This window comes from Sus scrofa, chromosome X (genome assembly GCF_000003025.6).
Source record: "Sus scrofa isolate TJ Tabasco breed Duroc chromosome X, Sscrofa11.1, whole genome shotgun sequence".
NCBI classification, from domain to species: Eukaryota; Metazoa; Chordata; class Mammalia; order Artiodactyla; family Suidae; genus Sus; species Sus scrofa.
The window spans coordinates 121,724,340-121,749,327 of NC_010461.5; the positions used below are offsets into that span (position 1 = coordinate 121,724,340).

A 24,988-nucleotide genomic window follows, 5' to 3' on the forward strand; every position below is an offset into this window, starting at 1 on the left:
TGTATGTCCTTCTCAGCTGTGGGCTGTCAGCTGCACCCGCAGACTGCCAGACACGTGCCCCACAGGGACAGCCGGAGACCTGCCGACACTGTCCCTGCCCTCTCCCGCTGGGTTCAGTGAGAACTTCGGTGAGAGGACGGTCTCCTCATTGATGCCGCCGAGGACTCCCGTCCTTCGGAACATGCCCCCATTCCACGCTTTCTGCACCTCTGCCACGAGCGTCGCTGAAGGTGAAATCCTCTCTCGGAGTATGATAGGTAATTATGAAGACGACTTATGGAAAACCATAGGAGTAAATCGCCGTGACCTCGTGTCAGGCAATGATTTCTTAGATATGACACAGCCTTAGTCTTCCTGGGCTGCTGTAACAAAATATTACACACTGGGGCACCGAAACAACAGAAATGTATGTCTCGGGAGTTCCCGCTGGGGCTCCACGAGTTAAGAAACCGACTAGTATCCATGAGGACGCGGATTCGATCCCTGGCCTCGCTCAGTGGGTTAAGGACCCCGCGTTGCCGTGAGCTGTGGTGTAGGTCGCAGATGCGGCTTGGATCCCGCATTGTCGGGGCTGGGGTGTAGGCCGGTGGCTGTGGCTCCCCACCCATCAATCAGGAAAAGGTCCATGCGCCGACCTCGCCCTGCTCCTTGACACCCTAAGACTCTCAGCGGGGGCACAGGCCTGGAGGCCCCAGCCTGCTCTGGTCCCCTCTTGGCCTGGCAATTAAAGCTCCCTTTTCTGTTTCCTCCAACGCTGTCTCTATCTCGCCTCCGTGTACAGAGACAGCCGAGATTTTGACAACACACCTAGGACTGGTTTCTAATCAGATTTCCCAGGAAACGAAACCAAGGATCCTTAGAGAAATGGAGAATTGTAGGGCGGGGGCGGGAAATAGACAAGATGAGCCTGGGACCGCTTGTTGTGCCATCAAGCACGGAAATGCTCAAAAAACAAGCTAAAACAAAACAAGGATGGGGGCACGTCCAAGGGACAAAGGAGTCATGGAAGGGGCTGCGGTGGCCAAGTCGGGAACAATGTGAGTACCCAAAGAAGAGCATATGGTGCTACAACCCACATCATAAAACCAGTATCCATGCGTCCAGAGCAAGATGGAGAAAGGACTGAATAAAGACATCGTGGGGAGAGGAGACAAATGTTTGTGCTGGAGAACTTCAGGTCCTTACTGGGATCGGTACCTAGTCTAGGGATTTCCTTCCCAATAACAGACGCGAGAAAGGGAGGGGGCGTTCCCATTCCGTGGAGAAGCTGGACCTACATCGTCTCAGCCAGGTGCTGAAGGTCAAGGTCGCAGTGATGAGTCCTGTCGATGCCCGCACCCTTGAAGGTGGGAGGGCACGTCACGTCTCTGGTCCTCCTTTCTGACACTCGCAGCAACAGTTCCATTATGAGAAGAACACAACACAGATTCAAATAGAGCGACACTCTGCAATAGTCTCAACCAGAAGCTGTCAGCGTCGTCGGACACAAAGGCAAGTCTGAAAAGCTGTCACTGCGGGGAGAAGCTTGGCAAAATAGGGCAGCTCCATGGGCTGTGGTGTGCTGGATGTGCTCCTGCAACAACAACCACAAAAGAAGCAGTAGGTGAAGACTAAATGCAAAAATATAACTTAAATTAGTTATTATTATAAGTGATAAACAGCTTAGGTATTAGTATTAAAGAAATTGAACAGGTAAGTAATTGAATTAATTAGAAGTGTTAAGTAGGAATATATTACACATGAAAACATTATGAAGATAATATAAAAATAAAATACAAAATCTATCGAGGACAGAGAAGAGAGCCTACAAAGCTAAAAATATTCACAATTTAGCTATTTAGGCGAAAGGTTTGTTGACCACCGGCGTGAAGCAAAATAGCAGGAATATATTGCGGAATTTGTAGCCGAGGTAGAAGCAAAAGCCTCAGGTCTGAAGCGACAACCCTGAGGAGGGAGCCTCAGCGGCAGCACGGCAGACCCTGAAGACTCTGAGCGAGGGTCATGCTGCTCTCTGTAAAGAAAAAGTGTTGTCCAAAAAGTGAGAGGGAACTGCTTTGCTGGTTTTCTGTTACCCCACCACTCGGGCGTGGAGGCAAGTCCACTCACGGGAAGCACACCACGGAGCGAGCGAGGAGACGAGTGGGAGAACCAGACCGGGAGTCTCCTGGTAGCCAGAGACTGAGGGGAGACGGCGCAGACGAGCACATGTGAACGAGGCAGCCCATCAGCTTGCAGGACCTGAGCTGACGCAGGAGTCTCGCCAGAAACAGGATGCCGAAAGCTTGGAGACCTGAACCTCTGTCCAGGGTCAGACGGGGCCCTGGGTGACTCACAAACACTAGGGCTCGGAATAGTTCTGTGCCAACCACAGAACATCGCACATTTATTTCGAGCACATGGAGAACATTCACCAGCACAGGCTCCATCCTGTGTCGTAAAAACAAGTTTCAAAAAAAACTAAAAGATGCAGAGTATGTTCTCTGACAGCAAAGGAATCAAACAAGAAATCAAACGACAGCGGAAGGACAAGAAAAGTCTCCCGACACCTGGACATTAAACAACACAGTCTCTAAAAACTACACGGGACTGAATTAAAATGAAAGTGCCACATCTTCGATTAGGAGATGCCGCCACATCAGGGTGAAGAGGTAAGAGTAGAGCTTTTAATGCTCAGATGAAGGAAGAAGAAAGACCTCGAATCTATCATCAATGCTTCCACCTTAACGTGGATAGAAAAAGAAGGAAACGCTTAAAGCAATCAGAAGACAAACGCACACAAATATACAAACCAAAGCACAAGAGAAGAATAAAATTGAACTCAGACAATACAGAAAACCACGGAAAGCAAAACTGTTCCATTGAAAAGACCGATAAAACGGATAGAACGCTGTCCAGGTAAAGTAAAAGGAGACAAGACATCAGCATATCCGAAACCTCCCCACTAGCCTACAAGCCCTACAGCAGACACACAGGAAGGATAAAACGGAAACACTAAGAACGAATCTACGGATGTAAATTCAAGGACTTAAATGCAATCGAACAATTCTCCAACACTCAGAAACTGCTCAACTCACCGTAGCTGACTCGCATAATCCGAAGAGGGCTACAGCTATTCAAGAGCTGGTATCGTACTTTAGAAACCTCTCAAAGGACCGCTATAGACCCACAGCAACATCAAAAACTCAAGCCGAAACGGTTGGAAGCAACGTTGCCTGAGCTCTGAGAGATGGTCGGAAGTTTGTGGCAGTCAAGCTACCAGGCTGGTGAGCTCCTCCGGGTAAGGGGTACATGCCACGCTCTGCACTCCTGGTGCCCACCGAGGGCTCTGGCACTCGGGAGATCGGAAAGGGTTTGGCAAAGGACGTCTGAATCCCGACTGCCCCGATCTTGTGGGTCCACAGTCTTGGGCCTCCGATACATGCAACATGTCAACACCCTCATCAACGCAAACTGGAGCTGTAACACAAGTGCACCTGTCCACACATCTGGAGGAGGAGTGCCGCATACACTGCCCACCTAGACAGAGCCATTTGAGCCCACGCCGATACTTTAAAAAGGCACATTTTTTTGTGTGAAAGTCAGATCGTTGCTGTGCAAAAACAAAATGATGACCAAAGAGAGCTCCTCACAGGATGAGCAGGCTGAGCCGGTGTCCTCCCAGTGCTGGCCGGACGGCGGTAGCCTTCAGCAGGAAACCACCAACCAGGCGCAACAGGAAGGCAAGCTTGGTTGGGGGCTGTGGTACAAGATTCTGATGAGTTCCAGAAGCACAGAAACAAGTCCTTCCCTAAAATACCCTCACTCATGAGATAGAGTGCTTTTCTTTGCTTTTTTTTTTTTTTTTTTTTTTTTTTTTAAGGGCCTCACCTGCGGCATATGGAAGTTCCCAGGCTAGGGGTCAAATCAGAGCTACAGCTGCCGGCCAGAGCCACAGCCACAGCCACACGGGATCCGAGCCACATCTATGACCTACACCACAGCTCACGGCAATGCTAGATCCTTAAGCCACTGAGCGAGGTCAGGAATCGAACCTGCATCCTCATGGATCCCAGTCGGGTTAATTGTGGAGCCACGAAGGAAACTCCCAAGAGTCAGAGGTCTTTGACTCCCTTCCGGACAGGATAAACATCCTGGCCCCTCCCAACTAGTGTGCACGTTAAATACTAGTACACAAGGAACAAGCACCGGCACAGCCCAAACCCCGGGCCTCGCATTCCTGACACCATCACAGAAACGCGAGTGCACGAAACCAGTCGTGAGTAGGTACTTCCACTTTTGCTTGCGTCAAAGAGACCTAAGACATTGTGTCTGGTCCTGGCTTGGGGGCCATTTGTTGAGCAGCCACTGGGTGGAACTTGACCTGGAAGAATAAAGCCAACACACGAACCGAATGTGTTTCTTATGGGTACACCCTGGCCGCGGAATGAGCGAAGTCTTTGTTCTCAGGTGGGAGTTTCCAGGGCACCCTTCTTTTGAGATACTCATAAGTACATTTCAAAGTGAAAACTTTTGTAACCCTTCCTAATACCCAGTGAGGAGACTGCCTCCTTCCGTCTCTGCATCAGGAGGCTTCTCTTTCAGTGACTGCACGTCCTCCATGGCTCCAGCCAGCATCAGATGGACCCATCACGGCTCCAGATTCCGTGGAATCCAAAACCCAGGTTCCAGCAACACGTCTCTCCTCTCTTTGTCCTTCCAGCCTAGAGGCAGGAGTTACTTCCTTGTGTTGCTAATGACAGGGGTCCTGATTCTCCCCCCCCCCCCCCCCCGCTTGGCTTCTCTGTCATTGTAAAACTGGTCCCCTGCATTAAATTCCCTCCGTGTCGCATATTTACAGTGGTTTCTATTTTGCTGGACATCTTGGACTGTCACGTGGGGCCAATTACATTGATTGAACTTCTCGTGTTAAACTCTGTCCCCTGCAGCGAAATGTTTGTCTCCTCTGTAACGAATAAAAAAGCAAAGAAATACCCCCGGGCTCTGAAACTTCCCCCAAAGAACATATCTCTCATCTTCGCCAGAGCCTTCTCAAACCTCAGTTTTACACTTCCTAGTTTGGGGACATAAACTGGAAAAATTCTACTAACATACGTAAGTGGAATGATTTCGTCAACTTGTAAAAACTCGAGAAATATACATGAAGCTCAATGGCGTGACCTGTGCAAGAGCGCAGAAGTGACCCTCAACAGGAAACGGGCAGCCTTAATTAGATGTATCGGAAAACAAGAAATATTTACATCACCCGAGAAATTCAAGAAGCTAGGTAGTGAACATCATATAAAGCCCTACGCAGTAGAAGGGCGGAAACCATGAAGACAAATACACAGGTGAGGATATCTATAGACCGGTAAGGCCAACCGACAGAGGCCAGTTACTTGAAAATACTTAGGAAGCAGATTTTTGTGTGCAAAGATAAACTAGGTCCTACAGAGAAACATCACGAGTAACCAAGACACGTTAAAACTGTACAAAATACAGATGCAGAAGACATTTATTTATTTATTTTCTTTTGAAAGCCGCACCTGGGGCGTATGGGTGTTCCCTGGGCTGGGGGTTGAATCAGAGCTGCAGCGGAGGCCTACGCCACGGCCACAGCAACTCCCAATCTGAGCTGCATCTGTGACCTATGCAGACTGTGGCCATGCCGGATCCTTAACCCACTGAGCGAGGCCAGGGGCGGAACCCACATCCTCATGGACACTATGTTGGATTCTTAACCCACTCAGCCACAGTGGGAACTCCATAGATGCAGAAGATATTTAAATGACGTAAAAACAGCAAATATGTTATATGGTTCCCTCAAGATAACCAAACGGTGGGCAAGGAAAGGTTTCCACGTATGAAAGTATTTCAAGTAGTAAAACTAAAAATGGGGAGTTCCCTTTGTGGCTCAGGGGTTAACAAACCCCACTAGGATCCACGAGGACACAGGTTCGATCCCTGGCCTCGCTCAGTGGGTTAAGGATCCAGCGTTGTCACTGCAGCGGCTTGGATCACCTCTGTGGTGTGGGCTACATCCCTGGCCTGGGGTCTTCTGCATGCTGTAGGCGGGGCCAAAAAAAGTCACAACAGATAGACCATAGTTATGATCCAAGCAAACTAAAAAAATTTAAAGTATAAGGTAAATGTGAAAAATAGCTAGATATTTGATGATATATATATATTTAAAACTTATTTAAATTTTTAAGGATGATAATTGTTTTTAGTTTATGTTTATAAAAGCTTCTTTGCGAGTTCCCGTTGTGGCTCAGCAGTAACGCCCCAGCAAGTATCCACGAGGATGCAGGTTTGATCCCTGGCCTCGTTCTGTGGGTTAAGGGTCTGGCATTGCCGTGAGCTGTGGTGGAGGTTGCAGACACGGCTCAGATCTGGCATGGCTGTGGCTGTAGCGTAGGGCGGCAGCTGCAGCTCCAATTCTATCCGTAGCCTGGGAACTTCCATATGCCGCCGGTGAGGCCCTAAAAACAAATTTAAAAAAGACTGCTCATCTTTTAAAAATGCATACTGACATCCTTGGAGACGAAACAGCATGACGTCTGACTTTTTTCACATTGTTTCACGGGCAGAGATGTGGGGAAGGTGAGGGTGTACTGGAACCAGCCTGGCCGGGTGCTGACAATTATTGATGCTGGGTGTCAAGCATATTGGCTTTGTTTTACTATTCTCTACTGTTGTATGTGTTTCACTGTTCCTGCAATAAAAGTTTTACTATAAATATCGTGCAATTAACTTTGAAATCCGGAATGAAATGCTTTTTTTAAAAAGATCAAATCAGTCTATAAAGAAGTCAAAAACTTGAGGAATTTCCTCTGTGGCTCAACAGGATCAGCAGAGTTTGGGGATCCGCTGGGGCACAGGTTCAATCCCCAGCCTGGCACAGTGGGTTAGGGATCGGTGTTGCTGTAGCCGCAGCTTAGGTTGCAATTGCAGCTCGGATCTGATCCCTGACCTGGGAACTCCAAACGTGCAGGGCAGCCAAAAAAGGAAAAAACAAACCCAAAATTATTTACAGACTTAGTGCCTTACCTAGAGTTGCCAAGGTGGCAGTGAAGTGTCGGCTGCAGGCTTCGGCTCCCAAATCAACCCCGGCAAACTATACAAGGGAAAATGGAACGAGTGAACAACCATAATATCAACAACAGAGGCTAAACGACAAAGCCTGAGAAACCTCTCAGGCAGAGGATGCTAAAAGCAAGAAATCCTCAGTGACCTCTACGCCATCACGCACGGCTGGTCATCCATGTGCGGGCCACAGGCAGTTCCCTCCCCGCTGGAGTCTTCCAGTCATCCAGGCACTCGCATTGCCCTGCTGTCCGCGACTGCCCCGGCTTCGCGTGCGGGATGCACACATTTCCTATCAGCAGGATAGTGGGAGCCTTTCCGCGTATGCAATGCCTCAGGGAGATGATCTCATGTGCTGAAACAGGGCACCCTGGACTTGAGATTCTGGCTTTCGACTGAGCCCACGCCAAGCACCTAGGGAGCTCTGTTTCTGGAGGTTTTGACGGAACACGTGGCTGGCCTCCTTTCCCATGACTTCAGCCTCCAATAGCCAAACGGCAGCATATAATGTGCATTGCATCCACCCATTCACTTCGGCTGCTGCTCCAGATCACAGCGGCCGCAGTCAGCATCTGAAACCAGACATCTGCTCTTCCTTAGCCTCTTCTCGTGTAGATAAAGTAGATCAACATCCCGACCTCGGCGGCTCGTCCCCCAAACCTCATTGACATCCCTCCGCCATCCTCCCACGATGTATGAATCAGGCAGGACAGGGCACGTGTCCCTCCTGCCCATCAAGCCCATCCTGCCGTTATTTGAGAGGGAACCAGAAGCGCTGGTCCGAGTGGAAGCTTGATATCAACAGAGGTAGCCCTGTTTGTGACCGACGTCTAAGGTGGTCCATGATTTCCCTGCTCTTCTGAGCGCAAGTCCCAGCTTTCCCTCACATAGATCCGCCTCTCTGGTACCTGGAGGGGGGCGCGGTGCCCACTGCCTTCTGGCGCCGGCTGTCACTAGCCCAAGGGAGACAAAATAAGCCGACACCTGCCAAGGCAGTCCCCTACAGGGAAGGAGAACCAGGGAGAAGAGGCAGACAGGCAGCTTTCTGTGATGCTCTCAGAGAAACAGCTGCTGCCAGGAATGCCACTGCTGTTCCAGGGACCCCACACCAGTGACTTGAAGATCATGTGTGAAAACGGTAAAGCTGCTATTACTCAAAATTGCCCAGGATCTTAAGAAACCTTGCAGGCCTCACCATGGGGTTTCATTCCTGAATCGTGTCAAGGGCCGCCACACCGCCTGGCACATCGGAGGTAGCCAATCAGCTGTGACTCCGTTTCCTGGGAGGTGACAGGCTGCTGGAGGAGCTGATGGAAACAAAAGGCACGCCTGTGGGTCTGTCCACACTGAGGTTGTTTCACTTATACCAGAATGTAAACCACTCCTTCCATCTTCCCTGCCACCTTTGCTTTTATTTTTTTAAATTTTTATTTATTTTTTGCTTTTTAGGGCTGCACCCGCAGCATATGGAAGTTCTGGGGCTAGGGATCAAATCAGAGCTACAGCTACAGGCCTTCTCTCCAGAGCCACAGCAACACGGGATCCGAGCCGTGTCTATGCCCTACACCCCAGCTCACGGCAACGCCGGATCCCTAACCCACTGAGCGAGGGCAGGGATGGAACCCGTATCCTCATGGATCCTCATCAGGGTCGTTACCGCTGAGCCACGACAGGGACGTCCCACCAGCACTGTTAGATGTGTATGATATTGGACCCGCGGGGGCCCTCAGGGGCTGCATCAGCGAGGAACGGCTAGGTTGTCGGGTCCTCCCTGACTGCCCCTCCAAGGCTTTTCTGATCTAGTCTTAGGTATTCCGCTGCTCACTCCGATAGATATATATATACACCGACGTATCAGTATATCCCAATATAACCCTGAACGTACAAGTGATGAATAGATACGATGCTGTACATCTGCACAACGACGTCTTCGTCATTAAAAAGGAATGAGCTGAAAGCCTAGAAAAGGAGAGGAGTTGCTGATGGCTTGTTCCAACACGGACCAACCTTTCAACACGGGAAGCGGGTGCTTCCGGAGAGTGGCTTTTCTCTTTCTGCAGATGGATGTGATGGGTAATTTCTATGCCGTGATTTTTTTTCGAGAGGGGTTTCAGGTGTCGGGCTTAGGAGTAGATGTTTACACACCCACATACACACTACAGGTTCTCTCTGGTCCAACTCTTACCGATACAACCCGTGTAGAAGGGACATGACTTTTTCCAAGGCCACCTTGCGGAAGGCTATGACGACACTCCAAGCCACTGCTTTAGGAGGGGCCTGGTCTCTGACACAGCTGCAGCTCACCTATGGCTTCCATTCCACGGCAGGGCAGCAGAATTCTCACTGACGTGGCTTTTGCATAGCGCTTGCCGACCAGGCCAAAGGGAAGTAGTCCAGGGAAGGGGGTAGACAACCCAAAGGCCAGTCTGGGGCATCTGCTGACGGCTGGTCAGCAGTGGTGTCCCAAGGGACATCAGCACCCTAAGCATGTGGTTTCCCCAGCACCTGTCACGTTTCCTACCTTCCCCCAAACATGCAGCGACAGACCCTGGGCGAGGCCAGCCTTGGCTCAGCAGGTGATGGCAAATACCACCTGAGCTTCTGATCTCACCGACCTGCTCCAGGGATTCCCATGCCCCATTCCGTGCTGCAGGGCAGGAGCTCATTCTTCAGGAGGATGTAGAGGGAAGGAAATCTGCGTGATCCCGTTCCAACCCCAGGGCTTGGATGTGGGACTGGGATTCGCTCAGGGGCTGCTCTTTAAACTGAGATGGGGCAGGGGAGGGGGGAGGCAGCTCTGGTCTGGATAGTTGGGCAGGACTCTGTCTACGCAAGCTGACCTCACACCGATTCTGCTCAATGCGCCATGGGCACTAGGCAGACCCCATCGGTGGGCACAAGAACTTCAACCATTGCGAACGCAGCCAAGTGGCCTCTGCAGAAAGCAAGCCTACAGGGGAAGCCTCGTGGAACAGAACTCGGCTATCGTTTTCCGAGCTCTGTCTGGGAGCCTGGCCCCTGGTTAGACAGCGGCCGGTGTCGAGGGGCAGGATGAGAGGAAGGAGAGACCAAAGCGGCAGTGTTATCGGGGACCAGGCAGGGCAGGGCCTGGAATGGTGGCCTAGGGACCCCTCTGAGTCCAGTGGGCGCCACGGATATTTTAACGGCACCACGGGCCTCTGACTCTGCCAGGCTGGACAGAACAGTGTCAGCTCTGCTTGCCCTCTGGTCCTCCCCACCCACTCCAGGGCCCGCGCCTCCCCACTCATCCACAGCCCGAGGTCCACCAACTCCATCTCAGAAACGTCCCTACCCCTCTTCCTCCCGTGGCCACTGTCCAAATTAAGGCCCTCATTCTTTCTGGCCTTCGAACTGGTCTCTGCAGTCCCAAGACCTCCCAACCCCTCCTCCACGCTGCTGACAAGGAACTTTCTAGAAGCACCGAGACGACCCCTACCCCTGAGATAGACTCTGGGCTTTCTTATAGATAAAGGGAAGAAGTCTCCAGTTCCAAACCAGCCGACATCAGCAGGGTTTCTGGGCAGTGACTCTGGGCGCCACCCAGCAGCCCCAGCAGCCTAAGGGGCAAAACAACAGGACTGTGCGGGCTGCCATCCCCGGCGGCGGGGGGGGGGGGGGGAAGGAACAGAAGTGGGACACCCGGCAATATGGACCCGCCCCCGCCTCTGGCCTCTACGCAAATGCCCAGGGCTTTCCACCTGCCTCTTAAAAATAGTCTTTGCGGGAGTTCCCGTCGTGGCGCAGTGGTTAACGAATCCGACTAGGAACCATGAGGTTGTGGGTTCGGTCCCTGCCCTTGCTCAGTGGGTTAACGATCCAGCGTTGCCGTGAGCTGTGGTGTAGGTCGCAGACGCGGCTCGGATCCCGCGTTGCTGTGGCTCTGGCGTAGGCCGGTGGCTACAGCTCCGATTCAACCCCTAGCCTAGGAACCTCCATATGCCGCGGGAGCGGCCCAAGAGATAGCAACAACAACAACAACAAAAAAGACAAAAAAAAAAAAAAATAGTCTTTGCACTTCATGTAGCACCTTTCGTCAGAGGATCTCACAGAAGCAGCTCCACACAAAGGGCTCACAGACCTGGTTCGCAGGCATCCCTTTGTGAGTCCTGCCTGAGCGCCTCACGAGGTGGGGGGGAGCAGGGCTCCCACGCGTCCCTGGGAGGCTTCCTTCTGCTTCGGAATCTGAAATCCACAGTAGAATCCCATTCAATATAAAGAAAATAAACAGCGCTCTGTGTGTGTGTCTGTGTGTGTGGCGGGGGGGGGACAGAGGCACAAAGAAAGGCGGGAAGCAGAGGAACCTGAGTTCACACGGCCCCTGCCCGGGGAGGAAGATGGGGGGCGGGGCGGGGAGGAGGCGTGTGGAATGACTGCTCCTTTCGCTTCTGGGCTTTATGATGTTTTTTGCAAGCAGTCTATTTATTGCTTGGGTAATAGAAAAAAACAACCTCCTTGGAAAGTATCATGAATATCGGCAGAAACAGTAATGAAGTATTTGGGTGGGTGGTGCACCAGTACCACGCCAATCTTAAACCACCGAAACATTAAACAAGTAGTGAATATTCATCTTGAATACAAATAGAAGTGAATATTGCCCATGCTTCTTCAAAACGAGTTGTTGGTGTTGTTTTTTGTTTGTTTGTTTTTTTTGGCCGCACCCATGGCATGAGGAAGTTCCCAGGCCAGGCATCAAACCCTCACCACAGCAGTCACCACACCAGATCCTTAACCTGCTGAGCCACCAGGGAACTCCCCAAATCAGTTTTAGATGTGTTTCTCTCAGATTGAAAAACACTGAAAGGAAAACCTTTTTCATAACAGGTTATCAGTAGACGGGACTTCTGTCTCGACTGCGGTGGCGGTTCCACACATGGCTGCATATACTTCTCAACACTCAGACCTGTACACTGAAAATGGCGGATTTTACTCTATGTAATGATGCCTCAAAAATCAGTAAAACAAAAGGTTCTCCTTCGAAGGTGGTTGGCTGTCTACAAGGATCTACCACCTCTAAGTGGCGATTTCCTGTGTACAAGACTGTTTATCAGCCACAAAACACTCGTTTGTGGAATCCTCTCAAGGAGCCTGATACCAGCATTGACTCCCTTTTCCAGATGAACTCGCAGCCGCTCAGAGATGTAACCTGCCCAATCGCACAGCTGGTAAGCAGCTGGGCTGGAATGTGAATCCAGGTTTGGGTGACTCCAGAACTGCAGCCCGGGCATCCTGCACCGGCCCCGCCCTACACACGCCCATTGGGGCGGTCCAGCGGAGATGGTGGGGTTCCTTCCCCCGGGACTGTTTCCCCTGCTGGCTCCCCTTGGCCTCTGCAGGAAGCATCTGGGCTGAGCTCACGTTACGTGTCTGCTCCACTGTGTGCTCAGGGTCCACCTTCACGTCCCAATGATGCCAAGGCCACCAAAGGCGGCACCCTGCACTCCCTGCCCACGTCCCAGCCTTCCTGTCCCAAAGCAGGCTTAGTGGATGACACTCCCAGGGTCCACCTGGTCTAGTTCCAACTAACCATCTGCCCACAGAGGGTCCGAGCGTGGTCCAGCCTCTGTCACGCCATGGCCACCAAAGGATTCATCCAGGGCGTGCCCTTTAATCTCCAGGGCACTGCCTGACCCCAATGCCAGGGACTTCTTTGTGGCGCTGGACCTTATTCAAGGAACAGGAGGGACAAGTCACATTGCTATCTGCTTGCGAATTTGTAGGCTCAAGCACCCAGGGGTCCATTCTACTTGTGGGAGAGAGGAAAGCCCCTCCATGCCGGGAACAGGTTGGGCGGGGGGGGGGCGGGGTGGAAAGCCTACAGCGGGGGACGGGCTGCAGGAGGCCTGACTGGCCTTTAGTCACCTGCTGCTCAGACACAGAACCCAATGGCAGAGCAGGAGAAAGGCAGTGACCTGAGCCTGAGCACCTGCCTGCAGCTGGAAAGGGGAGCTCGTGCTGGGGGAAGGGGGTTGGTGGGGGCAGAACTCCTGAGAAGGGCACGAGCCTGGGAGAAGGCCAGGGGTCCTGGGAGGGTCGGGGAGAGGGGGCTCTGGGCCCGGGGGCAGAGACTGACTGCAGGTGGGGAGAGGGCCTAAGCACTGGGGGTAGGGAAGAGGGCTCCGAGGAGGCAGGATCAGGAGAGCGGCAGGGTCTTAGGAGGAGCACAGGGTCCTGGGCATTTGCAGAGGACTCCGAGGGTCCAGCGAGGGCACGGGGGATCCAGGAAAGGGATGCGGAATGTAAGAGAAGGGCACAGGGTCGGAGGGGCGCGGGGCCAGAGGTGGCGCTTGGGGTTGGGGCCCTGGGCACGGAATCTGGGGAGCGGCGCCGGGCCCAGGAAAGGAACTCGGAGTCCAAGAGAAGGGCCCGGGTCTCGTGCCGGGGTCTCGGTTCCAAGAAGCGCCAGAAGCGCGGGGTCCGAGCGGGCGGGGAGGGAGGCGGAACTGGCAGGGAGGGTGGGGTCCAGGAGAGGAACACAGAATCCCCAGGAGGAGCGCGGGCTCCTGGGAAGGGACGCGGGTTCCCAGGAAGGAACTCGGCGTCGCGGGGGTGGCGACGCGGGGTGGCGACGCGGGGTGGCCCCACCCCGGGAGGGGCCGAGGCAGCGCTTCACCTGCTTCAGATGTAGTCGTTGTCCACGTCCCGGCAAATGTACCACAGGATCACGTAGAGGATGAGCAGCACAGCCAAGAGGAACAGAGCCACGAAGATGGCCTTGGTCACCGGGGATACCACAGCCCGCGTGGTCCTGCCAAGGGGGCTCCGCGGGGCCCTGAGGAGCGTCGGCGACCGGAGCGGCGCGGCTGCCACCTGCCCGCGTGGAGAGGTGCCCGCACAGGGAGGAAAGTTCTCGGGCCAGCCTTCGCGGCGGCGCCTGCGCACTGCCGCGAGCGCCTGGGGCTCAGGGCTTGCGGGGGGGATCTGGCAGAGACCCGAGGTCTCCCCCTTCCGTGGGGGTGCGGCGGGGAGGCTCTGCCCTTGGCCGGTCGGAATCCAAGGCGCTTAGGGTTGAGAGAGACCCGGCAGGCGCTGCGGGCCCCCCCCCGCCCCGGAGTGGACCCGGGCGGGGTCCCCTGGAGGACCCCAGACTGGGGACGGGGGAGGGGCGAGGGGCCCTCCTCTGTGCTCCCCAGGGCGTCCCTGAACGACGACCCCACTCGTGTCTCTAGCCCTTCGGGGAAGGACATCCCGGGGAGGTCACAAGCCAGCCGCAGCCCACGTCCACCCCTGCCCGTGACGGCACGCTGACACGTGCCTGCACTCGGCGCCCGGTGCCAGGGCTGTCCCCACCCTTTGGTGGATCGTTAAGGAGGGAGGAGCCAAAAGTGGCAGGGACTGGGGCTCAGGGCCGCAGGATCCAATCCCGCGCCTTCTCAGGGACCACCAGGGTGCGCCCCGCATCTGCCTGGAGGGAGCTCAAGGACCCCTCTGGCTGCTCTGTCTCAACTGCGCCCCCGACCCTGCCCCACCATTCCCTCGTCTGGAAGGACCCAGAGTTGCTTCGTCTGGGTTCAGTTGTCACCAGTCTGACTTCTCTTCCACTCTGTTGCCCACAAAAGTGGTTCGGAACCAGAAGCAACCAGATCAGGCGGGGGCAGGATAGAACGCCGGGTCTCAGCCCCACCCAGCGACAATCTGCATATCAACCAGCTCCTGGGGGGGGGGGGCGGCAGGTCACCACGCGCTCACCGCCCCTGGCCTTGCTTCGCTCCTCTGCCTTTCTTGGTCTGGGACTTGGTGAACTGCAGAGTCCACGGGTCTTCAAAAGTCGGGGTAATCCAGCGAGATTGCCCGAGTGGAGGCTTTTTGGAAGCTCGGTTGGGTGTGAGCTCGCCCACACGGCAAGCGCTGTTCTCGAGTCCTTAGGAGCGTGATTTCACTCACTCTTAAGGAGCAACTTTTTTGTGGCTGCATAGCCACGAGGACCACGGAGGAGAATTGTTCCTACTGGTTTCAAGGAGAAAGGAAGTTAAAACTTCTATTTCACATGCCCTGCCCGCCCGGCCCCCAAAGCTCTGTACGTGGTTTTCTCCTGCTCTCCAGTGGTTTCTCCAGTGGAGACAGGCAAATAACTAACTAACTAAGAGTGATTTTTCTGCTCTGCACATGGACTCTGTGGTCTAGCCTATTCTAGTGGGAGGGAGAAGTGGCATTTTACAAGTGGGAATGTCAGCCTATCAGATCTGAACCATCTACTGTGTACGGGAGACTAAGTGGGGAGCAGGCAGTGAGACAGGGCCCGGGATTAGAGTCTAGAGGAGTTCCCGGAACAGCAGGCAAATACCAAGGGCAGAGGCCGGGGTGGGATTTGCCGACTCAGGTCTGAGTGACCTGTTCAGCTGAGCGATGGAAGGTGAGAGTGATAGGAATGGCAGGCTGAGAGGAGGCGTCCTGGAACAGGGAACAATAGCAGACATCGAGGAAGGTCACCACGTGTGGAGGAAACGTCAGTGCAAAACCTGGTAGGGTTGTTCTGGGCTCAGACCATACGGTGCGCGTGTGCGTGACACAGGGCAAGACAAAAGGATCACGCAAATGTAGATGCTGGCAGGGGCCAGGTGGGTGGTACCTGTGGCCAACAGGAGGTGGAGGGGAGGGGCGGAGGGAAAAAAGGGGAGAGCCAGCCCTCGCCCTCCCATTCGGAAAGCTCTGGGAAATAGATGCAGCCGTTAAGCCTGGGAGAGGACAAGCCCAAGGTAACTGGAACTGCCAAGTTCAGATGCTCTCCAGGCGGGCAAGGGGTAAGTTCTGGCAGCTGCTCTCTTTGCCTCTGCCTGTCAGAACTACCACCCACAAGACCAAGGTGAACAACTGACCTGGCGATTTTACTGACATAGGTTTTCCATTCCAGAACTGACTCTCCCCCCCTTTAAGTATATAATTCCGTGCGACTTCGTAAGAAGTAGGATGTTTGCCGTTACCTTTTTTATAGATGCCCTTGCCGGGCTGAGAGAGTTTTCTTCTATTCTTAGTTCGTTGACTATTTTTGATCATAAAAGCGTGTTGGGTTTCCTTCCCCAGATGCTTTTTCTGTAGCTGTTGAGGGAATTGTGTGGTTTCTGTCCTTTATTCTCTTAATATAATGCATTGCATTCATGGGTTTTCAGATGTTAAAACAACTGCTTATCTGGGATAAGTCCACCTTGGCCATGATTTATTTATTTACTCAGTATTATTAATGATTTCCATTTTTTTCCATTGTGGCTGGTTTGCAGTGTTCTGTCAATTTTCTACTGCATAGCAAGGGGACCCAGTCACACATGCACATATATACATTTTTTTTTCTCACACTATCATGCTCCACCTTAAGTGACTAGATATAGTTCCCAGTGCTAAACAGCAGGATCTCATTGCTTATCCATTCCAAAGGCCATAGTTGGCATCTGTGAACCCTAGATTCCCAGTCCTCCTCCTTGGCAACCGCAAGTCTGTTCTCCATGTCCATGAATTTATTTTCTGTGGAAAGGTTCCTTTGTGCCATATATTAAATTCCAGATAGAAGTGATATCATATGGTATTTGTCTTTCTCCTTCTGACTTACTTAGTACGAGAGTCTCTAGTCCCATCCATGGTGCTGCAAATGGCATTATTTTGTTCTTTTTATGGCTGAGTAGTATTCCATTGTGCGTATATACCACATCTTCCTAACCCATTCATCTGTCGATGGGCATTTAGGTTGTTTCCATGTCTTGGCTATTGTGAATAGTGCTGCAAAGAACATGCAGGCGCATGTGTCTTTTTCAAGGAAAGTTTTGTCTGGATAGATGCCCAAGAATGGGATTGCTGGGTCACGTGGTAGTTCTATGTATAGTTTTCTAAGGCAACTCCATACTGTTCTCCATAGTGGTTGTACCGGCTTACATTCCCACCAACAGTGCAGGAGGGTTCCCTTTTCTCCACACCCCCTCCAGCATTTGTTATTTGTGGACCTATTAATGATGGCCATTCTGACTGGTGCAAGGTGGTACCTCAGAGTAGTTTTGATTTGCATTTCTCTAATTAGTGATATTGAGCATTTTTTCATGTGTTTCTTGTTCATCTGTATATCTTCTTTGGAGAAATGTCTATTCAGGTCTTTTGCCCAGTTTTCCATTGGGTTGTTGGCTTTTTTGCCGTTGAGTTGTATAAGCTATTTGTATATTTTAGAGATTAAGCCCTTGTCCGTTGCATCATTGGAAACTATTTTCTCCCATCCTGTAAGTTGTCTTTTTTTTTTCTTTTTGGTTTCCTTTGTCAGTTTGATTAGGTCCCATTGGTTTATTTTTGCTTTTACTTCTGTTGCCTTGGGAGACTGACCTGAGAAAACATTTGTAAGGTTGATGTCAGAGAATGTTTTGCCTGTGTTCTCTTCCAGGAGTTGGATGGTGTCTTGTCTTACGTTTAAGTCCATAAGCCATTTTGAGTTTATCCTTGTGCATGGTGTGAGGGTGTGTTCCAGTTTCATTGATTTACATTGGCTGACCAGTTTTCCCAGCCCCATTTGCCGAACAGACTGTCTTTTTCCCATTTTATATCCTTGCCTCCTTTGTCAAAGATTAATTGACCATAGGTGTCTGGGTTTAATCACAACTTTAGAACATTTTCATCACACCAGTAACAACCAAGGGGGATGCATATTGACAGACATACTCTATCTACCACCACCTGCCCCAGCCCACCCCAGCATTAGGTAACCATTAATCTTCTTTCCTCCTCCATAGATTTCCCTATTCTGGACATTTCATATACATGGAATCATAACACGTGGTCTTTTGTGACTGGTTTCCTCCTCTTAGCATAATACTTTTGAGGTTCACCCTTTTTTTTTTTTGTTTGTTTGTTCATGCATTTGTTGTCATATCTAAGAATCCATGTATGAAATGCAAGGTCCTGGAAATGTCCCTCTGTGTTTTCTTCTAAGAGGTTGAATGGCTCAAGTCTGGGATCAAGTGACTGGGCCTCTCTGTTTTTATGATTCAGATTCAACTTTTGTGCATTCGACCTAGAACAGTTCTGCCTGCACGGACCAGATAAGAATTTACTGAGCTTCCTGACTCTTTTACTTCCAGGAACATCATGAACAGCTAGACAAAGCCATGGACCGCACAGGTCAGACTCTTCTGATTGGTGCTTTGGCTCTGCTGTCCACGACTGTAACCAGGCCCCCCTTGCCTTTGGCCGTTGTGTGTTGCCACTTGGCTCCTGCCCTCCAAGGGTCCAGTTCCTCCCATTGCATTTAAGTGTCCCAGTTCAGTGACTGCAGTTCCTACTGAGAGTTCTGGCCTGCAAAGAGGAGCAACCACAGAGCTCTTCACGGATGCTGAGGCTCCTCTCACAAATCTGTTTCTCACCATATTGGTGAGAGGCCCCTCTTCTGAACTCGGCCAGTGGGGGTGGATAGGTCTTAAATGACAAATCCCCAGCAACATCCAAATCTCCCTTAACCTTTGGGTGCCTTCCGTTATATTTCCTTAATTTTTTAAATTAAAGTTCTAAGTTCTGCTGTATAGCAAAGTGACCCAATTGTATGTGTGTGTGTGTGTGTATATATATATGTGTGTGTGTGTGTGTGTGTGTGTGATTTTTTCTCATAGCATCTTCCATCATGTTCTATTACAAGTGATTGGATATAGTTCCCTGTGCTGTACAGTAGGACCTAGTTGTCTATCACTGTCCTTTATATTAAACTAAGGCAGGTCTGGCATTTCCAACTCACCCACTCTGGGCCAACTTTTGCTCCATATTCTAGCCGACCGACCAGACAATGAAGAGCCCTGTGTAACTCCTCGAGCTTCAATATTAAGTGCAGAATCTATGCTTAGTGACTAATTTCTGCTGATCTACCTTTACCTGGGAAAGCAGTTCTGCTGGGGATTAGGGGGCTGCTTCCACTGGCAAAGAAGACTCACCCGACTTAACAGGCCCCATGTCCCCGGCTTCAGCGGGGTCTTCTCCATCCCAAGTTACAGGATCCCATTTTTTCCCAGGCAGTGCCCTCACTTTAACAGAAAACACCCTCCTCAAGGCTGAAGTCAACGTCTGTTGTAATTCAGCCAATTGCAGGATCAGTTTTTGCATTTGGTTCGTAGTGATCTCAACCCTGTATCTACAGGAGACAGGCGTCTCCGTAGGGGAACATGTAGCATCTTTCCGGTCTTTTACTGTAAACCGAGCTCATCCTTTTCTTTCACCACGCTCTCCAGAAACACTGGGAGCAACCAGAAATCCCATCCCATCTGTTAGGGTTCCCAACATGTTCCAAAGTGTCATATACACAATCACCCAGCACTTCTTTTTCTTAAGATTTGATTTGATTTCAATTTTTGTTATTAACCAGCACTTCTTATAAGTGGCTGATTAGGATATTTTGCATAACTCTATGGCCATGAATTATCGGTAGTCACTTTACTACAAGTAATTAGCAGCTTGAAATCTAATCAGACTAGAGAATTGATTCTAGAAATGCCAGAACTGATTCAGAAAATGGAATTTTTTTCTTTTCTCTTTCTTTCCTTTCCTTTTCTTTTCTTTCTCTCTCTCTGTGTGTGTGTGTGTGTGTGTGTGTGTGTGTGTGTGTGTGTGTGTGTTTAGGGCCACACCAGAGGCATATGGAAGTTCCTGGGCTAGGGGTCGATTCGGAACTGCATCTGCCAGCCTATGGCACAGCCACAGCAATGCAGGACCCGCGCCACGTCTGCCACCTACACCATAGCTCATGGCAACGCTGGATCCTTAACCCACTGATTGAGGCCAGGGATCGAATGCGCCTCCTTATGGTTCCTAGTGGGCATCTTTTCCGCTGAGCCACGGTGGGATCTCCAGAAAACTCATTTTGAAGGGAGGTATAGTTGCTATATAATATCATACACGTTACAGGTGTATAATATAGTGACCCACAATTTTAAAGGTTATACTCCATTTCTAGTTATTATAAAATACTGGCTCTATTCCCTCTTGTAGCTTATTTTCTAGCTAAGAGCTTGTAGCTCTGACCCCCCACCCCATGTTTCCCCTCTCCCCTTCCCTCTCCCCACTGGTAACCACTACTTGGTTCTCTGTATCTGTGAGTCCACTTCTTTTAGGTTTTACCTTCACTAGTTCGTTGAATTTTTTAGATTCCACATACAGGTGACATCCCATGGTACAGGCTCCGAGTTGCCACTGTGGTGCAGTGGGTTAAAAATCTGACCGCAGTGCCTTGGGGGCACCACAGAGGCAGGCATTTGATCCCCGGCCCAGCGTACTGGGTTAAAGAATCCGTGCTGCAGCTATGGCTCAGATCCCGTCCTTGGCCCAGGAACTTCCAGATGCCGTGGGTGCAGCCATAAAAAGGAAGACAAATATATTTTCACGGCTGAATAATATTCCACGTTTGGAACTTATTTCTGCAATTTTTGCGATTAGTTTTCCATACATATGGTATGATTTTTGTTTCTCACGTACTTTATTACTGTCTTTTATGGTTAATTTACGTGTCGTCCTGTGCTACTTTCACTTCTCATTTCCTCTTCTGTATACGTTTCATTTACTTTCTTAGCGATTACTGCAGAAATCACAGCAGACGTCTTAAATTGATGACACACCAATTTGAGTTAATCCCAAATTGCTTTCAACAATACACAGAAATTCTGGTCCTATTCAGCTCTACCCAACCCCTGTGCCGTCATTGTCACAAAGTACATTTTATACATTGTGTGCACATGAATACAGAGAAATCATTTTTGTGTTATGCATTTGCCCCCCCCTTTTTTTTCCTTTTTAGGGTCATACCTGTGGCATGTGGAAGTTCCCAAGCTAGGGGTCAAATTGGAGCCGCAGCTGCTGGCCTATACCACAGCCACAGCCACAGAAACCCTGGATCCGAGCTGCATCTGCAGTCTACACCACAGCTCTCATGGCAATGCCGGATCCTCAACCCACTGGGCGAGGCTAGGGATCGAACCCAATCCTCATGGGTGCTATGTTGGGTTCTTAACCACTGAGCCACAACAGGAACTCCCTGCATTTGTCTTTTAAATCGTATGGGGGGAAGGGGGGAGTTATAAACTAAACGCACAATTAGCCTGGCTCTTCTATCTACCTGTGCAGCTGGTTTTGCCAGTGTTCTTTGCCTCTTTATACGGCCCCAGGTTCTTCTCTAGTATCCCTTAAATACAGCCTAAAAGACTCCTGCTAGCATTTCTTGTAGGGCAGGTCTATTAGCCGCGAACTCTCTCAGTTTTCGTTTGTCTGGCAACGGTTTAGCTTCTCCCCTTTGGAAGGATAATTTTGCTGGGTTTAGAATTCTTTGTTGACGGGGTTTTTTCAGCCTTGGAGAGATGTCATCTTACTGCCTCCTGGACTCCAGGATTTCTGGCGAGAAGTTGGCTGTTGATCTTCTTGTGGCTCCCTCGTACAGGTTGAATTGCTCTCCCTCGCCCTCTCCCTCGCTCTCTGTTTGCTTTTCTTCATCGTCTTCCTTCTTTCTGCTCCTCAGATTGGATCATTTTAATGGACTTGATACTTTTTTCTTCTGCTTTCAAATCTGCGGTTGAACCTCTCTCTAGTGACTTTTCCTTTCTGTTATTGTACTTTCCAGCTCCAGAGTTTCCATTTGGCTCCATTCTGTTTCTCTTCACTGAGAATCCCTATCTGGCAGGACATCTTTCTCCTGGATTCCTTGAGTTCTTTGGCCATGGTTTCCTTTAGTTTTGTGCGTTCTTAGGAGAGTTGATCTGAAGTCTCTGTTCAAATGTCTAGGCTTCCTTAGGGGCCATTTCTGGTCATTTCTTTGTGTGTGTGTGTGTGTGTGAATGAGCCATGGTTTCTTTTTTCGTTGCTTGCCTCAACTTTTTGTTGAAATCTGGCCATTTTGAATTTTGTAGCTCTGGCAGTTGTATTCCCTCCTCCCCGGGATCGGTTGTTGCTTGTTGTGGGTTGTAGACTGCTTGTTCAATGACTTTTCTAAACTGTTTTTGTAAAGACTGTGTTTGTGGTCGTGTGTTGTGATGGAAGTCTCTGTCATTATAGCTTAGTGGTCACTACAGGTCTCAGGGAAAATTCCGTATGTGTCTGGAGACAGAACAAAAAGAAGCAAAACAAAACACACACAAATGCACAACAGATGCCGTGACTAGGCCTTCTACCAGCGTGCTGAACAGAGCCGGTAAGAGTGCACATTCTTCATTTGTTCCTTGTCTTACATGGGAAGGAAGCACTTTCACTCCTTCAGCGTTAACTATTATTTTATCTCTGGGTGTTTCAAAGGTGTCCTTTATCAGGTTGAGAAATGTCCTTTATATTACTTTATTTTGGCTGATGTAATAAATTACCACACACGTGATGGCTTAACACAACGCTCCTTTCTGCTTTCCCAGGCCTAGAGGCCGGAAGTATGAAAATCTGCCTCACCTGGCTGAAGACCAGGTGTCAGCAGGATTCCCTCCCTCCAGAGGCTCTAAGAAAGGATCCGTTCCTTGTTTCTTGTAGCTTCCTGCGCCCGAGGGCATCCCTTATCTTGCGGCAGCATTCCTCCAGTCACCAAGGCCAGCATATTAAATAGCTCTCTGAGTGTAGTCACATGTCCTTTTCCTCCTCTGTGCATGTCAAATAGACCTCGGATGAAGATACATGGCATTGACTTTAGAGCCCATTTAAATCATCAAGGATAATCTTCCCATCTCAAGAGTCTTAATGACACCTGCAAAGCATTTGTTGTAGAAGACAGTATCCATAGGTTCCAAGGTTTGGGGTGTTGATGGATCTAGGGAGCCGATTTTCAGCCTACCATACCTCCTGTCAGTTTGGTGAGTGTTGCTGTCACAAAGGGGTGTTTTATGTTGTCTTTGGAGAGGACCGTACGTTCTATTGATTGCTTTTCCTAAGTTGATACAACCTTGCATTCATGGGATAAATCCCCTTTGGTCATAGCGTGTAATCCTTTATTTAGGCTACTGGATTCATCTCGAGAGTATCTGGTTGAGGATTTTTGCATCTGTGTTCATAAGAGGTAGGGATCTATACTTTCTTTTCCTGTGTTCTCTTTACCTGGATTAGTTGTCAGGGTAGTACCAGCCTCCTAGAATGAAGTAGGAAGTGTTGCCTTTTCATCTATCTCTCGAAACATTCGGTACAGGTACCCAGTGAAGCCATATGGTTTGAGGCTTTTCTTGGGTGCAAGGGTTTGGTGACTAATGCAAGCCCTTTACATGGTATAGGTCTACACAGATTTTCTATTTCTTTTTTTTTTTTTTTGTCTTTTGTCTTTTTGTTGTTGTTGTTGTTGCTATTTCTTGGGCCGCTTCCGCGGCATATGGAGGTTCCCAGGCTAGGGGTTGAATCGGAGCCGTAGCCACCAGCCTACGCCAGAGCCACAGCAACGTGGGATCCGAGCCGCGTCTGCAACCTACACCACAGCTCACGGCAATGCCGGATCGTTAACCCCCTGAGCAAGGGCAGGGACCGAACCCGCAACCTCATGGTTCCTAGTCGGATTCGTTAACCACTGCGCCACGATGGGAACTCCAGATTTTCTATTTCTTTGTATTTTATTTATTTATTTATTTATTTATTTATTTATTGTCTTTTTGCCTTTTCTAGGGCCACTCCTGCGGCATATGGAGGTTCCCAGGCTAGGGGCCCAATCGGAGTTGTAGCCGCTGGCCTACGCCAGAGCCACAGCCATGCAGGATCTGGGCCGCGTCTGCCACCTACACCACAGCTCATGGCAACACTGGATCCTTAACCCACTGAGCGAGGCCAGGGATCGAACCCGCAACCTCGTGGTTCCTAGTCGGATTCGTTAACCACTGCGCCACGACGGGAACTCCTCTATTTCTTTTAAATCAGTTTTTCTAGTTTGTATCTTTCTAGGAAGTTGTCCTTTTCATCTATCTCATCTAATTTGCTAGCGGGTTGTTCATGGAGCTCTCTTCTCACCCTTCATTTTCCTGGAAGGGTATTAGTGATGTGTCCCGCTTTCATTCCTGATTCCTGCAGTTTTGCAGTTTGCTCACGGCTTTTGTGAAGGAGAGATATTAGCAGGTTCTTACTCTAACATTTTTTTTGCTGAGGCCACTCTTTGGGCAGAGTTTTAGCGCATCTGCAAGTCCCGTGATCATTGTTGGTAGTTCTCTTTGTGACACTTTTTGAAGCGATTTCATCGTTTCATCCAGCGTGTTTCATCTCACCAGTTACTAAGTTAGAATCTGCGTGGCTTTGAAATACACATTTTTAAAAACACCAGTAATGTCTAAATTATGTATCGTTTTCCAGGCATTGACATGAACATGATGACTTTGAAAGCTCCAAGCATCCAAATGGACTATTCTGTGCTGTGACAGGGAACTGAATTTTGGAACAGATTCCTGAGGATCCCGTGGGGTTTTGCCCATATTTTTATAAGCAGAATTATATTCTTAGCTCACAAAGGTTTTGTGACAAGGGACAATGTTGCTGGTTGAACTGTCTTGCTATGACAGGGGCTCCAAAACCAGACAAACCTTGCAGGGAAGAACAGGGAACAATGGATGAATGTTTGCCTCAGGGATGGCTGATGACATGGTAACGGGGCGGCCCTCAGTACGAGGACAGTAATTTGGTGGCTAGAATTCTGGAATTTGGTGGCGAACCCCAAGTGTTTCAAGGTAAGGACTCAAGGTGGGGGGAAATGGGGGGGGATTGCACAGAAATCCAGGTCTTAGAGCTGGGGTAGGTGGCAGGACTCTATACACAAAGAACTCAGGAAGGTGAGAGTAGCCTAGGGCATGAGTCCGCAGAGGGGTAACAGGAGGTGGCTCAATTTTCACTGACCCTCTGAGCTAGAAGCTCCAGGTTACTTGGTGTGGCCTGACCCACTGGTCTGACAGAACAAATGCAGGGGAATGTGGGCTAAGTGGGCAGGTTCCAGGGTTCCAGGGCAGGGCCGAGACTGCCTGCACCGATGGACCCA

At 50.3% G+C, this 24,988-nt stretch overlaps 1 long non-coding RNA gene across 1 annotated transcript; it reads right to left on the reverse strand.

The window, feature by feature from the left end:
- Window positions 545–13,903, reverse strand: LOC102159402. Its single transcript, XR_001301374.2, has 3 exons — window positions 13,694–13,903; window positions 7,027–7,093; window positions 545–1,573 (listed from the first exon to the last, which is right to left on the reverse strand). It is a non-coding gene; the product is annotated as an uncharacterized LOC102159402 (long non-coding RNA).